Source organism: Solea solea, chromosome 8, assembly GCF_958295425.1.
Source record: "Solea solea chromosome 8, fSolSol10.1, whole genome shotgun sequence".
In the NCBI taxonomy this organism is placed as follows: Eukaryota; Metazoa; Chordata; class Actinopteri; order Pleuronectiformes; family Soleidae; genus Solea; species Solea solea.
In genome coordinates this window covers 19,688,680-19,696,788 of record NC_081141.1, presented here as the reverse complement: position 1 = coordinate 19,696,788, position 8,109 = coordinate 19,688,680, and positions in this window count along the sequence as shown.

The following is an 8,109-nucleotide window of genomic DNA, read 5'->3' as shown; positions in this document are numbered from 1 at the left end:
AAGCAGCAAAAGTACTCTTAAAATTTCATAGACTTAAGCAGGAATCGATTTTATACGCTGAACCTTTTTGCTTTTCCTTGTGTCCCTGCTTGCAGCCATGTTCTCAGTGAGGACAAGTCTCTGTCTTAGGCTGGTTCCTGGTGTTGATGTTGACTCCCGAGCTTGCTGGAGATTTTTCATGCAGCAGAAAAGTGAAGGTAGTACAGAGTTCTCTGCTGTATTGATATAGAGGTATAGATAGTCGCAGGACAGAGCAGCTGTTCAAATCAACTGCGTGTTAAATAGCCAACTCCAATCCCCTGCTTAATACTAACACCCACAGCAAACAGAGGAGCACATTCTCTCTCCTGGTGTAAACTGTAAATCTGATTAATTAGGCTACTGTGAATCTATAATTCTCTGTCGATCTGTGGCTCTCATACACAGACACTTCACGCACACGTGCGCAGAGTGTGTGTTGTACTGTATGAGGTGATTATATGGCAATTACAGTAGTCACAGTGACAAAATGAGAGCTGATCCTCGGAGGAGGAGGGAAAAAAAAAAAAAACTGAGAAAATGTTCGTCCAAATTCTCAGTCCACCCGGAGATTTCTGAGCTCTGAATCATAGCGTTTTCTTTTGATCATCGCTGCTGCTGTCTCTCCCTGATACACACATGGATTATTCACCCTAAATCTCTTAAATCCCTAATCCTATTTATTTCAATGCCACACAAAAAATGTTCTCTCCTCTCACTGCTCAGCTTATGTGTACAGTATGGATGTTAGCGTAAGCGCATTTCTACGTTTGTGGAGACCAGCTCAGGACACAAGTAACACATCAGGTTATTTTTGTGTTGGAAATGCTCTTTTAGTATTAGACGTATAATTGCAGTACAAACTCCTTCTATTTTGTCACTATAGGTGAGAAATAAAGAAATAAAAACGACCTTGGATGAATGATATCTTACTGACTAAATATTTGTTTAATCAAAGTCTGAAAACTAAATATTAAAGTATTTGTAAAATACCATACTTTACAAGTCATTTTAACTTGCTAGATGCTGAGCAGGTAGTACACAGTGGCTTTATTGAACATATTTGACCAAATTTAAAAAATGATCATCTAACTTCTAACATTTAACATACAGTGCAACACACTGGTGAAACATACAGTAAGTGACACAATCGCAAGACATATTTCCCAACAAGAACGTACATAAAGACTCTCATTTCCCACCTAACCGACTTCTCAGGGAACCAACAACACCCACTCCAGCTAATTAGATGTTTACCACAAAAGAAATGATTGTGATAGTAACAGAGAAACTGACAGGAAAAACAATACAAACGGGAGGCAAGAAGTCATTAACACATGCAAAAGCAAAATTTTTCAAGCTTTGAGAGAAAGAAATACAGATTTATTTTATTTTTTTATTTTTTATTTTTTTTAAAAGATGCAATGCTCTTAAAGGTTGCTTATGGCGTCTCCACTGGCTCGGCACGGCACAACCTGGTACCAGGTACCTTTTTTAGTACCTGCTCTGTTGTGGTTCCAAGTGAGCTGAGGCGAAACTATGCGTGCTGTCGCTTGACTGATTAGTTAGAGCTCCGTCACAGGAAGAGACACAAGGATCAAGCCGAACAATGCCGAACTGTAGATCCGTTAAAAAAGACTTAACAATCCTAAACACGTGGGTTAATCTCCAACAACTACCATTGAAATGTCTTAAATCTCAATATTTAACAGAGGAGTCTGGTGTATTTAGTGACAGCCCCTGCTGATCACGACTGGCGACTGGTCATGGAGGAAGTACTGAACAGACAGTTTTAATTAACAGATTCTAATGATTCAGTTACACTGAAAACAAATGCTTTACAAGTTACTAGTCACTCGTTTGTGTAGTTTCATGCAGCCGTGCAGTGATGACTCTGCCCACGTTGCGTAGGTACTATTTTTAAAAAAAAAAATTTGTGTGTTTGAGCTTAAAATTATAACACAATATTCCATCATGATATTGCCACAAATATAGTTATGATGATATTTCACAGAATTTCAAAGTAAAAGTGCATGTTTTGGTGTGTAACGGTGTATACTTAACAATAAAAACAAATTTATGATGCAAATAGATCTATTAATATCAAAAACAGGGAATTGAAACACTAAACTGGCTTATATACTGCTGGCAATACTGTATATATTTAATATCATATTCTATCACGTATGTGTTTAAAGGAAGACGAGGTCGTGGGCCTTGTTTTCATTATAACATGATATTAAGTGGTGGCCAGGGCCACATGTAATCGATCAGTTTGACACCTCTGCCTTAGAGTGTATCAGTTTTGGGTAACATGAATAATTAAAATGGATACACTTGAAGATAAATTGAATTACCAGAGATTCCTTGCTAAAAAGAACAAAAAAAGAGCAGCTTATTATCTTTATTTTCTAACACTGGCACATGGATGATGATGGTGGTGTTGCACAAGCTCACTAACACATATTCTGTTATTAGTGTGGTGTCGTAGAGTGCTGCTTTCATCAACTGATGGATTCCATTTATTTGGCTTTCACCCCTGGAGTTGTGTAGTCTATCAGTTGGAATGAAAATCAGGCTGTTAAATGTTTTTAAATGTTTTAGAGATATGTATATTTCTGGACACCATTTAAATGGAGCAGAAGAACAGTAGGAGGAAGACGAGCTACAACAGCCTCGGATTAAATTGAATTCATAGAAACTTGAGTAGGATGTAACGGAGGTGCAGCTGCTCGCAGCGTGAATAAAAGGCCTTTAAAACCATTACATCCTGTTACGCTGTCTCCAGGCCTCCGCCTCCTCTCTTCTGTTCTCCTCCTCTCTTGTACCCCTCTTAGTCTCATTTATCTTCCCCTCCTCTCTCTGTTCTACCTTTGTCTCTGTCCACCGGGATGTTTTTTTTTTTTTTTTTTTTTTACCCTTTTGGTCCCTGCAGGCCCCACAAACCACTCCCCTCATCTGTCACTTTGTTTTCCACAATTCCCCATTTATCTCTTCTGCGGTAAACTCGTCTCCTCTCCTCAGAAAATATACCATTTATTTTGCCTCCTTTAACTCCCCCGAGCTTATTCACTTTCTCAAACCTCCCCTGGTAGTTTTGCACCTGTGTGTGTGTGTTTGTGTGCATGTGTGTGTGCGCGTGTGTGTGCCTTTAATAAGCTTAGAGCTGTCTCCCTCCCAAGGTGAGGTGCCATGCTGGGGTGATCAGCACTGCTGGAGCTGCAGGTATCAAGCACAAACACCTGCTTGGTTGAGCACTACCACACATACTTACTGTCTCTTTCTCAAACGCACACATTTCCCCCCGTATACACACACAAACACACACACACACACAAAATAATTTCCTCTCTCCTCCTGTCGTACACATATAAATGCAGAATAAATCTTTACTTTTCTCACTTACATACACAAAAACGATAAAACACATATACACACACACACGCACGCATACACACGCTCTCACACACACACACACACACACACAAAGAGCTGACTGCTGCACAAGGCCGATAGCACAACTCTGTCCTGTCAACATGCAGGATAATCAGCTGCTGGGGATTGTGGGTAAGCTGTAATAATCCCTCACATGGAATATGGAAAGCATCAGAGAGTTATTCAATAGGACAGAGATAAAGGTGTGTGTGAGTGTGTGTGTGTGTGAGATTGAGGCTTTCCATCTTTAATATGTATCTTCACCTGAAGCTGACTGTCAGTCAGAGTTATTGAAAGCACACACACACACACACGCATGCACGCACGCACACACGCATCTTCACATCAGCTCTCTTTGCAGGAGAAGCCGCTAAAACGTTTCCCTGCCAAACCAACACAGTCTTAATTAAGAACCACATCCTGTTCAAGCCTCATTTATTTATTCACAGGGACACCAGAGAATACTGTGTTCAGAATACTGTGAGCATCACGGTCTTGTGGTCAAATTAGGGTTTTAGTCCAAGAAAAATCTTTCTTTGTTGTTGTTAATGTAGGTGGATACTTCCTGAACATACATATCTATATATAATTTATGTATAGTCTAAGTGATCATCATGATTATTTGTGTGTCATAGTAACAACAACACAGCAGATAGGGACTCAGAAGGGCAGACGCAGACTAATGAATGCATTTAAACTTAATTAATTAAGGAGATAAACAACTCCTGTGTGCTGTGATGTATAACCACTTATTTTCTTCAACAGTTGTGCCCATGTTTGCACTGAACAAACACATTTTTACTTAAATTTTGTTTTCTTAAATGAGCTGCTGTATGCATGTACAAGTATGAAGTTTACACGTCTCAGAGTCTGTCTAACAGCACGACAAACCTCATATAACAACACTTTCAAGAAACAGAACGATCCCTTTGGTTACTTTTAATTAACTCTAACTTACACTTTTATCGTTCCTGCAATAAACTGTGTGTGCCGTGAAGTCCCGCATGAGCTCTATCACACATTATTTTGGTCTATTGTTTATTTTTGCTCATCTTATTAGAGACGTCCATTGTCTTTTCCATGACCCCGTCAAAATAATCTGCTTGAACACACAGACAAAGACACACAGTGGACTATAAATGTAGACATGTAAAGTCCAGAGTAGATTAAAACGGGAATAAGAAACTTTCTCATCAATCATCAGGATAGGAAGGAAATGAAAGCTCCTTTGTCCTCCTCTGGGCTTTGATAATCCTCAGTCTTTATTGTTTTAGCCTTGGCTCTCTAACTACACACACACACACACACTCAGAGAGCAACACACACACACATTTTTCCATAATTATGCCGGAGGAAGCAGCTAACAGCGGATACACATCCTAAATGGCGCGGGTCCTCCCCAGTGTCCGGATTTTCAAGGGTTTTAATCAGTTAAATATGTGCGTGGCTACGTGGCTAATCTGCCGCTTAATCTCACTAACACTTTTTATGGGATTGCTCGCTGCAGCGAGGATTACTGCACCACAGATCACAACCTGATTTCCATAATCCTCCTCTTCTGATAAGCCCTGTCCTTTTGTCAGACTGGGAAACATCGGCGTTTATTTGGGTGTAGTTACTCTAAACGTGTTTCTCTACCAGGAAATGATCTCCTTGTCCACATCAAAAAGAAAAAGAAAATACGGATTGTAGATGAAGCCATTTCACATTTGATGAGAAACAAATTCCCCCATCACTGATGGAACACTGGAAGTGAAACGTAGATTGTCCTAAAATGAGGTCAGATATCGACGTGACTTTGTCATTGTTCTTGTTCTGAATGTCTTTCTCCACGGCCGAGGTTTGAACACAGAGAGTCCAGGGTGAGTTTAATCTCTGCAGATGTTGTTGCTCTTGTCCTAATCCTGTCACTGTGAACTGAGTCCAGTCCTGGGATTTCCATGCCCTCCCCCCCCAAATGTGAACTCTAACATTCTCCAGGTATAGAGACTATAACAGAACGTGTCTGTCTTGTATGGATAGTTTTGTTTGCACAGATACAGTACAGTAATATTTCTGATGTACTGTATCCTATGGATTAATTGAGCTAAAACCTTGATAAATAACAAATCATCAACCAAATTTTAGGCCCCAAACTACTTGTAGTGTCAAATATTCTGATGTAAGGATGAGGAAGATGGTTACGTTATATATAATGGTTACAATTTTGGTAAAATAACATTAATATTAGTTGCTGGAAAAGCAATATTCTAAATGGAAGCACTGTACTCATATGTGGGTCTGTGCAACATATTTGCCAGTTTGATTTCTTTCTTCTTTTTTTTCTCCTTTTTTTTTATCTCTTGCTGTCTCTCTCCACTAGCCTCCATTTTCTGCTCCGAGGGTCTGGAGAATCCCCTCATGGGGAGAGAAGCTAAGATAAAGTAAGTAGAGGAGAAGTGGGAAGGGATGTCGGGGAGACGGGAGGAAGAGAAGAGAAGGGAAGGGAAGGGAAAAGAGTGAGAAAAGTGATGGGAGGGGATTTGGGGGAAGACGAGAGAGGAGGTGAGGACAATGGAGACAGAAAGACTGAGAATTAGGCTGGGAGTTGAATATTATCAGGAGAGGAAAGACAAAGACGACACTGACGGGGGAGGAGGAGGAGGAGTGCAGGCCAAACGTAGTGGTGGTGGAAATGGGGGTTTAACTGTATTACACTCTGAGTGTGTCGAGCTCATGTGTTTACTCGAAGACTGTGACTGTGTGTGTGTGTGTGTTACTATCACACCCACGGGGCCTTTACACTGTCAGTGCTGGGTGATAATCAGCCTCCATCTCTCTCTCCTGATCCATCTCCACCTCTATCTCTCCCCTGCCACTATCACTCACCCGCCCGCCCCTTTGCTCTCACCTCCAGTTTTCACTCTCCTCATACGCACTCACTCACTCACACTCGCATCACACACACACACACACACATACACACATGCACAGATACTGTAGATTAACGTGTGTGTGTGTGTGTGTGTGAATGTGAATTGATTCAGCCTCTGCCCTTTCTATGCTACGCTACAAGCTCCATTGGTCTCTCACTCTCAACTGAGCAGCATCTGTTTCACACTTCACTAATGCGGTGTGTCACATCACTCCAGCTCTCTCTCTCTGTGTGTCCCATATGTCTCTCTGTCCTCGGTCGCCTTCTCCCTTTTGTTTTTCACTGCTTTCTGATGTCTTTCATGTCCTCCCCCCTCTGCGCTGCTGTGTATTGATTATTGCTCAGTCAGGCTCAGTGGAAAAATCTGAAGAGTGGAGGCAATATTGATAATAGGGTCTGAAGTGTTGCTTTTCATCATCTCCCAACGGGATGCAGGATTTAAGAAGCCTAATTGTTCCATTGAACAATAAGGTTCTACGAGACGGATCGAGTTCATTGACCAGATGGAAAAAAACAAACAAACATGGTTTCTGATGTTAATATGTTTCCTTCTGTTTGTTTGTTGTTTGCTGTCATTTTAAGAATCAAACCACAAGTAACAATTAGTTTTATGCATTTTCGAGAGACAAGTCAAAAACAAACCATCAAGACAAACAAACACATGGGGGTTCCTCTGTTAGTAATATGGTGATACATCTTGTCCAGTGACTTTAATTGTCCTGTTTAGTTGGTAGCGTCTTTTTTTCTTTTGATATAGATATACACATTTTCTGTGAAAGCTTGCTCATTTAGACAGACACAAAGTCATATTTTCCATCCGTCCATCCATCTTCTACCACTTTATCCTCCAGATGAGGGTCGTGGGGGGAGCTCTGCCAATCTCAGTTGCCATGGGGCAATAGGCGGGGTAGACCCTGGACAGATCACCGGTCCATCACAGGGCCACATGGAGACAAACAACCATCCACTCTCACACCTATGGTCAATTTAAACCCACGCACACACAGGGAGAACATGCAAACTCCATGCAGAAAGGCCCTTGTTCTGACCGGGTCTTGCTGCAAAGGCGATTTGTTAAACCCTGTCTGTTGACGTATATATATATATATATATATATATATATATATATATACATATACATACCACCATAATATGTGGTATAATGAAGAAACGGATCAAATTTCTCCAACCAAATACTCTCCACTTCTTTGAATTTGTGGTTGAAAGATGGCCACTTCATGCCGAACACCAATCTTCTTTTGATATTTCTGTGTTTCATTCTTTCTCACATTTTGCTTTAATGTATCCCGTGTTGTTCTCACTCTGTTTGTGGAGATGTGTGGCAATTTTGAATATGTGGAGCCAGAGAAATGGACATAGAACATTTTTATTGTTTTCTCAACATAACAAAGAAATAATAATAATAATAATAATAATCTTTATTTGCATTGTGATTGATAGTCAGTGGCTTCATGTAGACGTGTCTTCTTTCTACTGTTGGACCAAAACTTAATCAAATCCGTTCATTATCAGAACAAAGACAATGAGCACAGATATAGATGTTCTATAACTGTCAGCACGATGCAAACAGTGTACAGTCACGAGAACGCTGTGCAATGTGTGATGTTTTGTTGAGCGTCAGTTACTACGATTGTTGCATGAGTAAAAGCAGTAAGTATCTTACCAGAAAATGACTTTCTGTAGAAGTTTAAGTCACTTTTTATAATGTTAATTAAGTAAAA